At 40.9% G+C, this 17,376-nt stretch overlaps 4 non-coding genes and 1 pseudogene across 4 annotated transcripts; all 5 read right to left on the minus strand.

The window, feature by feature from the left end:
- Nucleotides 1-306: 306 nt before the first annotated feature.
- LOC141225349 (U2 spliceosomal RNA) lies at nucleotides 307-497 on the minus strand. The gene has a single exon (XR_012292623.1). It is a non-coding gene; the product is annotated as a U2 spliceosomal RNA (small nuclear RNA).
- Nucleotides 498-1,612: 1,115 nt separating this feature from the next.
- On the minus strand, nucleotides 1,613-1,792 carry LOC141225123 (U2 spliceosomal RNA; annotated as a pseudogene).
- Nucleotides 1,793-8,152: 6,360 nt separating this feature from the next.
- LOC141225567 (U2 spliceosomal RNA) lies at nucleotides 8,153-8,343 on the minus strand. Its single transcript, XR_012292838.1, has one exon. It is a non-coding gene; the product is annotated as a U2 spliceosomal RNA (small nuclear RNA).
- A 1,115-nt stretch (nucleotides 8,344-9,458) lies between these two features.
- On the minus strand, nucleotides 9,459-9,646 carry LOC141225652 (U2 spliceosomal RNA). The gene has a single exon (XR_012292918.1). It is a non-coding gene; the product is annotated as a U2 spliceosomal RNA (small nuclear RNA).
- A 6,390-nt stretch (nucleotides 9,647-16,036) lies between these two features.
- LOC141225638 (U2 spliceosomal RNA) lies at nucleotides 16,037-16,231 on the minus strand. Its single transcript, XR_012292907.1, has one exon. It is a non-coding gene; the product is annotated as a U2 spliceosomal RNA (small nuclear RNA).
- Between the last annotated feature and the right edge of the window lie 1,145 nt (nucleotides 16,232-17,376).

Consider the following 17,376-nt stretch of genomic DNA (forward strand, 5'->3'; position numbering starts at 1 on the left):
ACCACCTGTAGTTATTTAGGTGAAAGCTCCAAAATGCTTGCCTAATATGTCTGTTTATCCAAAAGGAAGTAAAAAGGGAGAGCTAGAAAGATAGCATTGCATCACATTACATGGCAATGCAATGCACAGTTGCTGAAGTTGAACCAAAATGAGCTTGTAATCTGGCTTCTGCAACTTTGAACATGAAAAATCCAATGAGGAGAAGAAAAGCAAAGCCAAAGAGTCCATCCCAAAATCCGACAAACAAGCAAAATGAACAAAAAACATTGAATTCAATTCTTTCTGATTTTAGAAACTGCATTAAAGAAGGGGTGCACCGGTCCTGGAGATACTGCAATACCAGGTCAATGCGTGGAGTGGACAGAGCAAGCTCTTTTTCCATCTCCCTGTTCTAAAAATCCATTTAATATATGGTCCCCAGATAGGGGACGTATCAGATATTAAACTGATAAGAACAGATACTACACTTGATCTTAGCCAAAAGGCCGAGAAGCGATAACCAGAATTGGTTTCAAACTACGGAGCCACCCAAGGATCCTGAAAAGTCCATTTGTGGAGATGAGCTCCTGGACTCCCGTTAAGAAGACATGTTGTCAACCTCTAGATCCCTTACATGCCTGCACTTTTCGGCTTGCTGCTGCTGCAATCCACGCGTTTTAGATCTGCATAACTCCACCTCTTTAAACACAGCACCTTCACCCCCTGCTGTTCCCACCCGCCTCAACACCGTTGGAAGGGAGGAGAACCAATTAAGGCGGGGGGTGGGGTGGAACGAGCAGCTGTCTACCCTTAGCAGGAGGGCTCCTGATTACATACCTCTCCTGCTGCTGCTGCTGCTGGCTGTCCAGCAGCAGACTGAAGGTGGCTGCTGCTGTGCACAGGTATATAAAGGCTCAGAGCCTATTATGACACGCGCAGCCAGCGTTCCATTGCCACATTCCATCTACTGCAGGCAGGATACCTGGCTGGCTGAATGTCGCTGAGAAGCTCACAGAGACCGCCATAAGCAACAGTTTAACAGAATGCCACAGACTAATCAACCAAACTTTTTGGGTTGGGTTCTCTTTTATAGTCTGCAGGCATTAAATGAAAGAAGTCAGTGTTCCAGCAGAAGGAGACAACGTTTCAGAAAAGGCATTGTAGCAAACCAAAAAAGAAATTTTAAGCGCAGCAGAGTAACCAGCGCACATACCTGTTAGCTCAGGTGAGTTTAAAAGGCTGCTGTTGATAACAAGGGCATTTGCTAAATAGATGGTGTGTGTGCAACAATATACTGAAAGGTCAATTATATTGTGCAGCTTATCTCACCACCTGTAGTTATTTAGGTGAAAGCTCCAAAATGCTTGCCTAATATGTCTGTTTATCCAAAAGGAAGTAAAAAGGGAGAGCTAGAAAGATAGCATTGCATCACATTACATGGCAATGCAATGCACAGTTGCTGAAGTTGAACCAAAATGAGCTTGTAATCTGGCTTCTGCAACTTTGAACATGAAAAATCCAATGAGGAGAAGAAAAGCAAAGCCAAAGAGTCCATCCCAAAATCCGACAAACAAGCAAAATGAACAAAAAACATTGAATTCAATTCTTTCTGATTTTAGAAACTGCATTAAAGAAGGGGTGCACCGGTCCTGGAGATACTGCAATACCAGGTCAATGCGTGGAGTGGACAGAGCAAGCTCTTTTTCCATCTCCCTGTTCTAAAAATCCATTTAATATATGGTCCCCAGATAGGGGACGTATCAGATATTAAACTGATAAGAACAGATTTTTTTTTTTTTTTTTTTTTATCCATCATCGTGTTTTTTTTTTGTTTTTTTTTATATATATATATATATATATATATATACATATATATTTCCTTCTTTCCTTTTTCTTAACTTTCTTTTTAACTTTTTTTTTTTTTTTTCCTGTAATTAATATTTGTATTTTTCCAGAAAAAGATTTTCAATGACAACAAAGGCTACACAGTAAGTATATTCCATTCATTTTGCTTCCACAATACATCTGCTTTTCTTATGCCCAAAACCATTTTGTCCTTCCAAAAATACATAAATAAATAACTTAGACACAACTTAATACACTGTTCAACAGACACTTCATTATGTTTAAAAATCAAAATGTTTCTCACCTTCCAAATTGCCATCTTTACACATGTTATAATCACCCACACCACCTTAAAATCTTCTTCCTTTACACCCATCCCATAGAACACCCTGTTAAAATCTAAAAAATTAACATTACTCACAGCTTTAATCAGATTGCACATTTTCCTCCAGACTTTTTGTGCAAACTCGCAATTCCAGAATACGTGCATAGGAGTCTCACTACCTCCACATCTCTGTCTTGGACATTTTTCAAAACGAACAAGACCACGTCTATGCTGAAATTCTCGTGTCGGTAAGCAATCCTTTATTATACACCATAACAAATCTTTATGTTCATTTGATAAGAACACATAGTTTACATTCAGCCAAATCCTGTCCACTATCTTTGGCATAAAGTGCTCCACTGGACTAGTGTTTAACCTTCCTTCCAAGACTTGTAATATCTTTTTATGACACCTCAGTACCTTAAGATCAAAACCTTTTAGATCATAATCTCTCAAAATCTTTTCCAGCACAACATAGTTACTTGGGGGTAAAAATCTATAAGGTCTATTCAATCTCATGTCCACCCACTTATATTTTCTTATATAGAAACCCAAATTATAAATAGAAAAGGCTTTAAGCTTCGATTCTGACCCTAATAAAATATTTATGCAGTTTGCCATATACTTTGCATATAAAAAGGCTTTGATATCAGGATAACCTTTACCACCTTTCTTTTTTGGCTTATACAATTCTTCGCGCTTAACCCTTTCCATTTTTGATCTCCATAAAAAATTAAAACATACTTTAATAATTTTTTTCATCGCATTGACAGGTGGAATAAAAATGGTTGCAACATATAAAATCATTGGGAGTAAAACCTGCTTGATAATTAAAATCTTCCCTTCCAACGTTAGCTCTCTCAGATTCCAAAAAGACACCTTTTTCCTAACCCTCTCCAACAGTGATTCCCAATTTTTTACATTTCCACACTCTTCCGAAAAATAGATGCCTAAAATCTTTGCTTCAAAGACTCTCAATAATTTACAATCGGATTCTAAGATAAAACCGCCCATCGTTAAAACACCAGATTTCTCCAAATTGATCTTAAAACCTGATGCCGCCCCAAACCATTCAACCGTTCTTAAAACCCTATTCATACTTCTTAAATCTTTTACAAAAACAGTCACATCATCCATAAAAGCCACCACTTTAACCTGCTCTCCCCAACTCCCAGGAATAAAAAAACCATTAATCACTTTGTCTTTCCTAAAAGCAGTTAAAAGAGGCTCAATCGCACAGATAAAAAGAATAGGGGATAAGGGGCATCCCTGTTTCACCCCACAATTAATCTTTACACTTCCAGATAAAAACCCATTTACAGATACTTTACTAAAACATGCTTGATACAAGGATTTAATACGTTTACTAAAATCATCCGGGCAACCCATTCTCCTTAAAACATCGAATAAAAAATCATGGGCGACTCTATCATAAGCCTTTTCAAAATCCAGAGTAATTAACGCCATCTTCTGTCTTCTATCGGAAACATCCCATATTATGTCTCTAATTAAAATCAACGAGTCACTGATCTTCCGCGTTGGAACTGCACACGTTTGGTCTATATCTATCACCGAACTCACCACTTTCTTTAATCTATTTGCCAACAGCTTCGCATAAACTTTATAATCTGTATTTAAAAGAGTAATCGGTCTCCAGTTTTTTAGCAATTCTCTATCACCTCTTTTGTATAATAAAACAATTACCCCCTCCAACCATGACTCCGGGACACGACATAAAGACTCAACTTTTAAAAACATTTCATAAAATTCATTCCCCACAATATTCCCATAATATTTTATAAAACTCAATGGGTAACCCATCCGACCCTGGTGTCTTACCGTTTTGCAATGTATTAACTGTATTAAAAACTTCTTCTTTTGAAATACCCTCTGATAATAATAATTTATTTTCCTTAGTAAAACACTTATCCAACCCTCCTAAAAAATGCTCCTTCAAAGACCTATCTGTATTTTTTGCTGAAAACAGGTTATCATAAAATTCTTTCACTTTCATCTTTTTCCCCTCCAAACTCCTTTCCCCCTCTAAAACCCCCATAAAGGCCTTTTTCTCACAGATTTTTTTAAAAAAGAATTTAGTACATTTCTCGTCTTCCTCCAACACCTTCACACGAGAATTAAAGATAATTTCTTTTCCTTTTTCTCTCAGACATTTTTGAATTTTTTCCTTCGTCACCATAATTTCCTCCTCCACATTAACTCCATTATTCCTAAACTGATACAGACACTGTAGATTTGCATTAAGGTTATTGTATGACTGTCGCTTATCCGCAGCTTTCCTCTTGCCTACTTCCATAAAGAATAATTTAACTTCCTTTTTCATGTAGTCCCACCATTTAAAAGTAGAGTCAAAACATTTCTTTTCTAATTTCAGTTTCTCAAAGAAAAATTTAAAATCCTCCCTTACCTCCTTATGCTGTAACAATGATACATTCAGTTTCCAATGAGACAGCCTTTTTCCCTCATCCGCCTCTACCATCAGTGTACATTCAATTATTCTATGATCAGAAAAAGGTGCTTTATGCGTTTTAAAATTAGAACAAGTAAAATCCTTGGATATAAACAAATAATCTATTCTCGAGGAACAACCTCTTCCTTCCCAAGTAATTTCATACTCCTTCTTCTGCCCGTCCAACCACCAAGCATCTTTTAGGTTAAAAGAAGATAAAATACCCTTGAGACAAGAAACCGAACCATCTTTTACATTATTTAGTTGACAATTAAAATCTCCCCCTAAAATTACTGGAACTACACCTGGGATAAAAAGCTGCAAAATTTCAAACAAATGTAACCTTAAAACTTTTTCTGTATTGGCATAAATATTAAAACATCTATATTTCTTCCCATTCCTTTCTACATCCACTCTTAGAATCCTACCAGGGTATATTTCTTCGTAGTTGGTAATCTCCCATTCCCTGGAACATATAAAACCAACCCCATCACTTCTGAATTCATTCCTGCCTGAAAAACATAAATTACCCTTCCATATACCCCGTAAAAAATCATAATTTAACTTCTTTGACAAATTACATTCTTGAAGAAATACAAAATCAAAATTTTCATTATTAAAATAGTCATAAATCACAGTTCTTTTATATAAGTCATTGAAACCCTGAACATTCAGGGAAGCCGCCCTGATCATCTTTTAGTGACTGGCACCGGGCTATCTCCCCCGCCCTCATCGGATTGCAAAGCACTTTCATCGATACTCAGCCCTTCCGACTCTGATGTACTGGAAATGTCAAAATCCTTTTCACAAGCAAATACTTTTACTACACATGGCCCTACACCACGCTCTTTATCATCTACACTTCTTTTCAAAATTTTTGATGAATCCATCCTTTCCTGACCACAGGGTATACTCTGAGATAAAAACTCCCTAGGGGAAGGCCCTATTACAGGCAGGCTTTGACTTTTCACTACCACCACCTTTCCCCCTGCGCCTCCCTTTTTTACTTCACCCCCTTGTTCTTTTATATTACTCTCTTTGCTTGGTGGAGGGACTTTCTGCATTAATTGTCCCACACCCACCAGCACAGACTTCAATTCTTCAATCCTCCGTTCTTCATTCTTCTTTTCTTCTTTCTTCTTTTCTTCTTTCTTCTGCTCTTCCTTCTCCCGACCTTCTTTCTTCTGCTCTTCTCTGTTCTTATCTTCTTCTAACTCCTTCTCCTTCTTCCTTTCTTCCATCTTTCTTTTCTCATCCTCCTCCGACCTCCTCCCTCTCTCTTCTTTCTTTCTCTTCTCTTCTTCCGGTGTTTTCTTCTTCTTTACTTTTCTCACCTCCTCCATTTCCTGCTCATCAGTTCTCTTTTCACTTGCTTCCTCACCATCCTCGGCTTCATTCTGCCGATGTTCTGATGAAGTATCCATCTCCTCCTCGCCTCCTTTCTTCTTATTTGGACATGCATCCTCCTGATGAGCTGAACCGGGACACCTACAACACTTTTTGCACACAATATCCAAATGTCCATATTTACGGCACCCATAACAGTAATTAGGCATACCCGAAAAAAACAGATATCCACGGCTACGATTAACATAGACATTTGGTGGTGGTCTAAGTACCCCACCTTCTTCTTCTGGGTCCTTCTTGAAGGCTACCAGAAAAACCCTTTTTCCGTTCCACACTCCGAACCTAGTTTCCCCACGTTTTCTTGGGATAACTTTCTCACAATATGCACTTAGATAGTTTATTACTTCACTATCAGTAACAAATGGACTGAACAAATGTATTGTTAGCAGTTTCATGGAGAACTGAAAGGAGGGAATCACTCTCACTCCAACAAAAAGCTCGTTCTCCCTATTAACTTCATAGAGAGTATAGGCTCTTTCACACTGAGAGTTCCCCATTAAAGTTAAATCATATATCCCTCTCGAAAAAAAGGATTGAAAACAAAAAAGTTCCTCCTTTTCAATCTTCAGAAATTTACAAATCTCTCTGAAGATAAACTCGGAATCCTTTTCCTGCCGATAACCAGGAGCCACCAACAAACGGAGTGTATCCTTCAAAGGATAATCCTCTGAAAAATAGTCATTGGAATTGTTCTCCCGATTTTCCCTCCTACCTCCAAATGGCCTCTTCGATTCCATATTCTTTTCCTCCTTCTTTTTCCACAGATGATCAGGAAAAAAAACGACACAGCAGATCGCAGCTCCACCCGGATTTCAATCCTCTTCGTCCTACCGACCTCCACACCACGAAAAAGAACCGTCCTCCAGGAAGAAAAGGCAAATCTAGACTTTGCTCCACACCCAATAGCAGCAGCTGGACCAAGATCCAGAAGGCCGAGTGCAAAGATCCACCTAGATCACCTTGGCCAAATGACGCAACCCACTACAGATCGCAGCCAAAAGGCCGAGAAGCGATAACCAGAATTGGTTTCAAACTACGGAGCCACCCAAGGATCCTGAAAAGTCCATTTGTGGAGATGAGCTCCTGGACTCCCGTTAAGAAGACATGTTGTCAACCTCTAGATCCCTTACATGCCTGCACTTTTCGGCTTGCTGCTGCTGCAATCCACGCGTTTTAGATCTGCATAACTCCACCTCTTTAAACACAGCACCTTCACCCCCTGCTGTTCCCACCCGCCTCAACACCGTTGGAAGGGAGGAGAACCAATTAAGGCGGGGGGTGGGGTGGAACGAGCAGCTGTCTACCCTTAGCAGGAGGGCTCCTGATTACATACCTCTCCTGCTGCTGCTGCTGCTGGCTGTCCAGCAGCAGACTGAAGGTGGCTGCTGCTGTGCACAGGTATATAAAGGCTCAGAGCCTATTATGACACGCGCAGCCAGCGTTCCATTGCCACATTCCATCTACTGCAGGCAGGATACCTGGCTGGCTGAATGTCACTGAGAAGCTCACAGAGACCGCCATAAGCAACAGTTTAACAGAATGCCACAGACTAATCAACCAAACTTTTTGGGTTGGGTTCTCTTTTATAGTCTGCAGGCATTAAATGAAAGAAGTCAGTGTTCCAGCAGAAGGAGACAACGTTTCAGAAAAGGCATTGTAGCAAACCAAAAAAGAAATTTTAAGCGCAGCAGAGTAACCAGCGCACATACCTGTTAGCTCAGGTGAGTTTAAAAGGCTGCTGTTGATAACAAGGGCATTTGCTAAATAGATGGTGTGTGTGCAACAATATACTGCAAGGTCAATTATATTGTGCAGCTTATCTCACCACCTGTAGTTATTTAGGTGAAAGCTCCAAAATGCTTGCCTAATATGTCTGTTTATCCAAAAGGAAGTAAAAAGGGAGAGCTAGAAAGATAGCATTGCATCACATTACATGGCAATGCAATGCACAGTTGCTGAAGTTGAACCAAAATGAGCTTGTAATCTGGCTTCTGCAACTTTGAACATGAAAAATCCAATGAGGAGAAGAAAAGCAAAGCCAAAGAGTCCATCCCAAAATCCGACAAACAAGCAAAATGAACAAAAAACATTGAATTCAATTCTTTCTGATTTTAGAAACTGCATTAAAGAAGGGGTGCACCGGTCCTGGAGATACTGCAATACCAGGTCAATGCGTGGAGTGGACAGAGCAAGCTCTTTTTCCATCTCCCTGTTCTAAAAATCCATTTAATATATGGTCCCCAGATAGGGGACGTATCAGATATTAAACTGATAAGAACAAATACTACACTTGATCTTAGCCAAAAGGCCGAGAAGCGATAACCAGAATTGGTTTCAAACTACGGAGCCACCCAAGGATCCTGAAAAGTCCATTTGTGGAGATGAGCTCCTGGACTCCCGTTAAGAAGACATGTTGTCAACCTCTAGATCCCTTACATGCCTGCACTTTTCGGCTTGCTGCTGCTGCAATCCACGCGTTTTAGATCTGCATAACTCCACCTCTTTAAACACAGCACCTTCACCCCCTGCTGTTCCCACCCGCCTCAACACCGTTGGAAGGGAGGAGAACCAATTAAGGCGGGGGGTGGGGTGGAACGAGCAGCTGTCTACCCTTAGCAGGAGGGCTCCTGATTACATACCTCTCCTGCTGCTGCTGCTGCTGGCTGTCCAGCAGCAGACTGAAGGTGGCTGCTGCTGTGCACAGGTATATAAAGGCTCAGAGCCTATTATGACACGCGCAGCCAGCGTTCCATTGCCACATTCCATCTACTGCAGGCAGGATACCTGGCCGGCTGAATGTCGCTGAGAAGCTCACAGAGACCGCCATAAGCAACAGTTTAACAGAATGCCACAGACTAATCAACCAAACTTTTTGGGTTGGGTTCTCTTTTATAGTCTGCAGGCATTAAATGAAAGAAGTCAGTGTTCCAGCAGAAGGAGACAACGTTTCAGAAAAGGCATTGTAGCAAACCAAAAAAGAAATTTTAAGCGCAGCAGAGTAACCAGCGCACATACCTGTTAGCTCAGGTGAGTTTAAAAGGCTGCTGTTGATAACAAGGGCATTTGCTAAATAGATGGTGTGTGTGCAACAATATACTGAAAGGTCAATTATATTGTGCAGCTTATCTCACCACCTGTAGTTATTTAGGTGAAAGCTCCAAAATGCTTGCCTAATATGTCTGTTTATCCAAAAGGAAGTAAAAAGGGAGAGCTAGAAAGATAGCATTGCATCACATTACATGGCAATGCAATGCACAGTTGCTGAAGTTGAACCAAAATGAGCTTGTAATCTGGCTTCTGCAACTTTGAACATGAAAAATCCAATGAGGAGAAGAAAAGCAAAGCCAAAGAGTCCATCCCAAAATCCGACAAACAAGCAAAATGAACAAAAAACATTGAATTCAATTCTTTCTGATTTTAGAAACTGCATTAAAGAAGGGGTGCACCGGTCCTGGAGATAATGCAATACCAGGTCAATGCGTGGAGTGGACAGAGCAAGCTCTTTTTCCATCTCCCTGTTCTAAAAATCCATTTAATATATGGTCCCCAGATAGGGGACGTATCAGATATTAAACTGATAAGAACAGATTTTTTTTTAATTTGGCTATCCCCTGCAGAGGGATAAAACCGTTTATTAAAACTTTAACAAATTACAAGCATAATTACACAAATACCAAACGTTAAAAGACAAATGAAATTTACAAAACAAAAAAATACAAAGATTTTAAATAATTAGGTTCCATTGGTCAACAAGCCATTTTTTGGAAATATGTACATTCTTCTTTTTGTCAATTAAATAATAAGTATACATTTCACATAAACATAAACTTAAAACATCATTCACTGATAAAACATCTTGTTTAAAAATAGCAATGTTGCGCGCTTTCCAGAGAGATGACTTGGCGCAGTTCACTGTCTTCCAAGCCATTGTGTACTGGTCCATTGTGGGGCATTCCATAAGTCCGTATAGCACAGTTTTATATGTAAAGTCCTTGAGGTCTGCCACCCTTTCCAGTAGGGGGAGCAGTCTTCTCCAGAAATCCTTTGCAAAATTACATGTCCATAATAGATGTTCCACCGTTTCCTCGTCTTGGCATCCGGCTCTTGGGCAGATGGCAGACCGCACAAATCCTCTTCTGTATTGGAATGCCCGGCAAGGAAGACAGCGGTGCATGCAACTCCAAGCCAGATCTCTCTGTTCATTAAAAAGATAAAAAACGTTAATCATTTTCCAGATAGACATAGATTTGTCATCATCATATCTGTCAACATTACATATTTCCTCACTTTTACGTATTTCTTTAATTAGTTTCTTACTATTTCTTAATTCCTCTATTTTCTTAGTCCCTAAATTAAAATCGGACACTATTTTCCTTAAAATCTCATAATGCGTCGACAAATTAAAAGCATGGGGCACAGATATATTAACTTCATACCATCCAAACTTTCTCATAAAAAATCCTGTATTAAAACGCATAAAAAAGGACCAATAGTGATTCTTAAAAAGGGCATTAAAACAGTAAACGAACAGATGGATTAAAAGAAACCTATTAAAATCTGGAAAATCTTTACCACCTTTTACTTTTGATTTCATCACGATTTCTCTTTTCAGCTTTTCCATTTTTGAGTTCCAAAAGAAGGTAAAACAGGTTTTGGTTATCTTTTTTAAAACATTAACAGGCGGGGGGAAAACCATGCTAAGATACAATAAAAGAGGTAAAATCACCATCTTTAAAACCAATACTTTACCCTCCATTGTAAGTCTCCTCATGTTCCACATACATATTTTCGTATTTACTTTCTGTGTAACTGTTTCCCAACTATTATAACCATCATTATTTTCAGTGAATGATATACCTAAAATGGAAATGGATTCGGAGACATTAATTGGTACATCACGTAAAATCATCCCCCCAACACTTAAAATGTTACACTTATTAAAATTGATTTTAAAACCAGAAGCTAGACAAAAGGATTGCACTTGATGGAGAGTGGCCGTAAGTGATGGTGCATCTGTACACAAGACCGCCACGTCATCCATGTAGCCTACAACCTTGGCCTCCAAACCACCGCTTCCAGGCAGAGGGACACCGCATATCTGTTTATTTTGGCGTATTGCACATAACATTGGTTCCAGTGCACAGATAAACAGTAGGGGGGACAGAGGGCATCCCTGTTTCACCCCTGACCGTAAAAATACCTCTTGTGTCTTAAAACCATTCACTAAAATCTTACTTGTACAATCCTTGTAAAATGCTTTAAGCGATAGTAAAAACCCTTCTGGTATGCCCATTTTCTCTAAAACTTTAAAAAGATAAAAGTGTGAGACACGGTCAAATGCTTTTTCAAAATCAATAGATAAAATCGCCATTTTCCCCTTTCTGTCTTTCACATCCTCAATACAGTCTTTCACTAAATTCAGATTGTCCCATATACTGCGCCCCGGCACCCCACACACTTGATTAGAATGAATAACTTTGCTGATGACTTCTTTTAGACGATTTGCACAAATTTTAGCCATTATTTTATAGTCACAATTTAAAAGTGTTATTGGTCTCCAGTTTTCTAATTTTGATTTATCGCCTTTTTTGTATAGGAGGGAGACTTCACCTTTCTTCCAGGAATTTAATAAAACCTTATTATTAAAAACCTCAGTAAACAAATAAAACAAATCATCTTTTAAAATATCATAAAAACATACATAAAATTCTATTGGGATGCCATCAGGACCAGGGACCTTTCCAGTTTTAAAACTTTTAATAGTTTTTAACACTTCTTGTTCCGTTAAAACTTGGGATAAAAACTCTTGGGATGCGGGATCTAAAACAGCTGTTAGTCCTTGCAGCGAATCATCCATTAATTTATTATCTATATTTTTTCCATTAAAAAGATTAGAAAAAAAAACCTCAACTTTACCCAGCATATTTTTTATATTATTCTCACCATCTATATGGTCAATTATCACTTTTTCTTTTTTATTTTTCCTAAAAAAATATCTGGAACACTTTTCATTTTCTTCTATATGTTGTACTCTAGAACGAAAAATGATCTCTTTTCCTTTTTGTTCTAGCCATTTTGAAATCTCTTCTTTTAAGTTTGAAATATCAACTTGTACATCTATCCCATTGTCTCTGAGCTTAAACAATGTTTGTAGGCGGGTATTTAAAATTCTATATTCTTCATATTTTTCTTTGGCTCTACATATACTCTTTTTAATAAAAAAGTCTTTTATTTTTACTTTCATTCTATCCCACCATACACTCATAGTCTCATTTGTTTTTTTCCCTTTTCTACATTTCCTATAAAACTCAATAAAATCTGATAAAATCTGCGGGTCGGTTAAAAGGGATACGTTCATTTTCCAGCTTTTCTTACCACATTTTTTGTTGTCATTTACTTTTATGGTAAAGGATAAAAGTTTATGGTCTGAAAATATATTAGTTAAAACTTCACATTTGGCAGGTATTGTTTTATCTGAACCAAAAATAAAATCAATCCTAGAGCTACAATTAGCATTGCTCCAAGTGAAACCGGCATCCTCTGGGCTGTCACTATGACACTCTTTATATATGTCTATCAATTTAGCATCTTTGACTATATCATGTAGCATACCTGAGGTTTTATCGTAGTTCCTGCTTACAGAGCTGGAGCGCCGGTTTTCACCTTTTAAAACACAATTAAAATCCCCTGCTAAGATAAAAGGTTCAGAGTTATTAATAAATAATGGTAAAAGATCAAGCATTTCGGCTCTTTCATTTTTCTCTGGGGATCCATAAAAATTTAAAAACTGCCATCTAATACCATCAATAAAAGCTTTCACTAATAAAATACGACCTGGTAAAATTTCCTGAATAAAATCAATTAAAACGTTCCCTTTAAAAAGTATGGCTACACCCGCTGATCCTGCAGCATTCGATCCGGACCAGACAGATGGCCCACACTTCCACTCATCTTTATATTTTTGATATGACATTTCATGTGGGATATTACATTCTTGCAGAAAAAATACAGATGCAGTAAAACATGTAAAAAAATTAAAAAGAGCAGTTCTTCTCGTGTTAGATTTTATGCCTCTCACGTTGAGGGAAATACCTTTGAGTTCAGCCATCATTAGAAAATGTAGAAATTTTACTTAGGTAACTAAGAGCAACGGATTTACCTGTCCGATGAACCTGATCAGACCACTGGGCTTGCGCCTCCCTCCTCATCTGATAGTATCGTCACGAGAGTCTCCGTGGAGGAGGAAAGATTACCACATTTATATAAACCCGACGCTACACTGGCATAGCTCGGAGGGCTGGCTGGCAGAACCCGCTGGGTCTCCATTGGCTGGCCATGCAGTTCCTCATCAGGTGGGTCCCCGAGGGGTTCCGCCGCCCCTGTTTGACCTGTAGAAGGTCGTCCTATAGGAGGAGGTTGCGCACAAGGCAGAGCCTCTGACTCTTCAGAGGCAGCAAGATCCCGGTCCCCACCTGTAGCAGCGGAGACCGAAACCCCTGAGGGTCCAGCGTCCACGTCCCCTTCTGGAGAAGTGTCCATCTGTTCACCTCCTGCTGCCTCCTCCGAACCACCCTTTTTCTTTTTCTTAGGACCCACCTTTATCCACTCAGCGCCCTCAGCACTAGGAGACCCAGACTGGGCATGGGCTTCTGTGTCGGCCTTTTGTCGGTCCCTTTTGACCTTACCAGTAGTGCCCTTCTGCTCCTTCTCAGCCCTCCTTTTGGACTCCCGCAGGTCCTGCAGCCAGGTTTTGGGATTTGGTATTTTACCTGTCATAGACTCTGGAGACACTTCACTATTTGGTACGCCCTTATTGTCTCCAGAGGCTCCAGGTTGTTGTTCCTCCTCCTGAGGGGTGGTCTGATCTTTTGGTCCTTGGTCGGACGTCTTGGACTTCCCCTTTTGCTCATCTTCCCGAAATCTGTGAGGGCAAGAAAAATAAAAGTGACCTGGAGTCTGGCAAAAACTGCATTTCTTTTCCTTAGGGCATTCTTTTGTCTCATGTTCTTCACTAGCACAATTTCTACATGATACATGACAGTTTTCTTTTGAATGACCATAGCGCCCACAATTTCTGCAATATACTGGCATCCCAGAAAAGAAGAAATCCCCATTTGTTTGCCCAATTTTGAAACGGGCAGGGGGGAGCCGTATACCACCTGGTGTATTTGGATCTCTTGTACACTTCACAAGGAATTTCCACTTAGATGTCCATATGTTATATTCGTTTAATATCTTCCCAATACATTTAACACTTTTAAAATAAATTGCTAGAAATGACATTACTTCTGGAGCAGAAACAAAGGGCGAAAATATTTTTACAATAACCAGTCTTACCTCATCCAGGACGTGCTCAACAATTTGTATCCCTTTCAAAACAGGACTATTTTCAACTTTTTTTAAATTTTCTAGTACATCTCTAAAAATACCTTCTCCAGTGAATGTGATGTCATAGTCACCTCTTCTGGGATAATCCTGGATGGAGAGAATTTCATTCCTTTGTACACCAAGAAGGTTCCTGAGCACGTCCTGGACTACATACCCTAATTTCCTCATATCCGAGCCACCCGCCGTGAAGTGAACTCGGATAGAGTTTTTTAGCCTCGCATAAAGAGGCACGAGGTTAGGGTCAACCTCCATGGAAAAACGCAACAAGGTTGCAAATTGCAGCCGCTTGCAATCTGCGCTCCCAGTGTTCTTGCAGCGAAAAACACCTGGAAGCTGGGGGATCGCAACTCGTTACCCTGGGACTAAGCCCTCTCCCTAATAGCAGCAAGCAGGTTAAGTCCACCAAAGTGGACGATCCTGCCAGGCCAAGGAGAGGGGTACCCGAGTGCCCTTCAACCACAATCTCCTGCAATAAAGCACTTGATCGTAGCCAAAAGGCCGAGAAGCGATAACCAGAATTGGTTTCAAACTACGGAGCCACCCAAGGATCCTGAAAAGTCCATTTGTGGAGATGAGCTCCTGGACTCCCGTTAAGAAGACATGTTGTCAACCTCTAGATCCCTTACATGCCTGCACTTTTCGGCTTGCTGCTGCTGCAATCCACGCGTTTTAGATCTGCATAACTCCACCTCTTTAAACACAGCACCTTCACCCCCTGCTGTTCCCACCCGCCTCAACACCGTTGGAAGGGAGGAGAACCAATTAAGGCGGGGGGTGGGGTGGAACGAGCAGCTGTCTACCCTTAGCAGGAGGGCTCCTGATTACATACCTCTCCTGCTGCTGCTGCTGCTGGCTGTCCAGCAGCAGACTGAAGGTGGCTGCTGCTGTGCACAGGTATATAAAGGCTCAGAGCCTATTATGACACGCGCAGCCAGCGTTCCATTGCCACATTCCATCTACTGCAGGCAGGATACCTGGCTGGCTGAATGTCGCTGAGAAGCTCACAGAGACCGCCATAAGCAACAGTTTAACAGAATGCCACAGACTAATCAACCAAACTTTTTGGGTTGGGTTCTCTTTTATAGTCTGCAGGCATTAAATGAAAGAAGTCAGTGTTCCAGCAGAAGGAGACAACGTTTCAGAAAAGGCATTGTAGCAAACCAAAAAAGAAATTTTAAGCGCAGCAGAGTAACCAGCGCACATACCTGTTAGCTCAGGTGAGTTTAAAAGGCTGCTGTTGATAACAAGGGCATTTGCTAAATAGATGGTGTGTGTGCAACAATATACTGAAAGGTCAATTATATTGTGCAGCTTATCTCACCACCTGTAGTTATTTAGGTGAAAGCTCCAAAATGCTTGCCTAATATGTCTGTTTATCCAAAAGGAAGTAAAAAGGGAGAGCTAGAAAGATAGCATTGCATCACATTACATGGCAATGCAATGCACAGTTGCTGAAGTTGAACCAAAATGAGCTTGTAATCTGGCTTCTGCAACTTTGAACATGAAAAATCCAATGAGGAGAAGAAAAGCAAAGCCAAAGAGTCCATCCCAAAATCCGACAAACAAGCAAAATGAACAAAAAACATTGAATTCAATTCTTTCTGATTTTAGAAACTGCATTAAAGAAGGGGTGCACCGGTCCTGGAGATACTGCAATACCAGGTCAATGCGTGGAGTGGACAGAGCAAGCTCTTTTTTTCCATCTCCCTGTTCTAAAAATCCATTTAATATATGGTCCCCAGATAGGGGACGTATCAGATATTAAACTGATAAGAACAGATTTTTTGATTGAATATATCTTTTATTAGCACAAAAAATAAGTTAACAGACAGTGTACAGTGCCGCAGCCCAGTACACACAGAATTCTACATCATATTTACATAGCATGAGGATACGACGCACTAACTAGACACATCACACCCCTATGCTACACAAAACACTCAATCTGAAAGAAAAAGCATGTCAATCAATACAGTACGAAGAATCGTGATAAGAGATGGGGATTGGGAAAAAGGGGATGGGGAGGGGAAAATCACAGGCCCGAAGCTTTATTGAAAGACAAGACACATAAGGGGAGAGGGGGAGGAGGGGTTTAGTCCTCATCCTCGTCCTCCGGACCGTCCACGATGGAATAGTCTCTGAGCAGGCTGTGGATCAGCCTGCGGCAGTCCTGGATGGACATCCTCTCCCTCCTCAAGATGAGCCGGTTCCTGGCGACCCAAACGGCATCCTTGAAGCAGTTCATAAGGCGCCAAGCCTCCTGGATGGCTCCGACGGTATGAACCCCAGGGAAGAGTCCGTAAAGCACAGAATGGTGCGATAGGCTCGCCCTGGGGACAGAGTTCCTCAGGTCGTCCTCAAGGGCAGTCAACAGGCGCTGTGCAAATCTGCAGTCCCAAAAAGTGTGCAAAGATGTTTCCTCCACGAAGGGGCACCTTGGGCAGTACCGGGTCTTGCACAGGTTCCGGGCATGCATGAATGACCGGACGGGCAGTCCGCCCTGAATCGCCATCCACGACAAGTCCTTGTGCCCGTTGGTCAGCCTGTCAGACGACACATTTGTCCACACAGTCTCCAGCGTGTCCTGGTGAAGTCCTGTGATGTTCTCCACGTCATCCTTGGCTCTGATGAGCTTGTGGATAGTTTTTGGGCTTCCACAAGTCGGGCTTGAGTCCCTCCAGTTGATGTTCCCCCACAAATCGAACGACGTCTCCGTAGAACCATGGCGTCGTCCAGTTGTAGGGGAAGGAGCTGTCCCACTTGTCCCAGCCGAGTCGCCTCCAAAGAGGAAGCAGGAAGAAGCGAGACATGGACCTGCCCGCGGAGCCATTCTTGACTTGCAAAGTCCGGCGGACACAATCACACACAAAAGAGGATCGCAGGAGGGTGGGGATATCTGGAACGCCCTTCCCACCCTTGCGAGGCTCCTTGTACATGACGGCCCGCCTGACTCTGTCCATCTTGG

This window comes from Phyllobates terribilis, unplaced genomic scaffold, assembly GCF_046119375.1.
Source record: "Phyllobates terribilis strain yellow unplaced genomic scaffold, ASM4611937v1 Scaffold_404__1_contigs__length_1715579, whole genome shotgun sequence".
NCBI lineage: Eukaryota > Metazoa > Chordata > Amphibia > Anura > Dendrobatidae > Phyllobates > Phyllobates terribilis.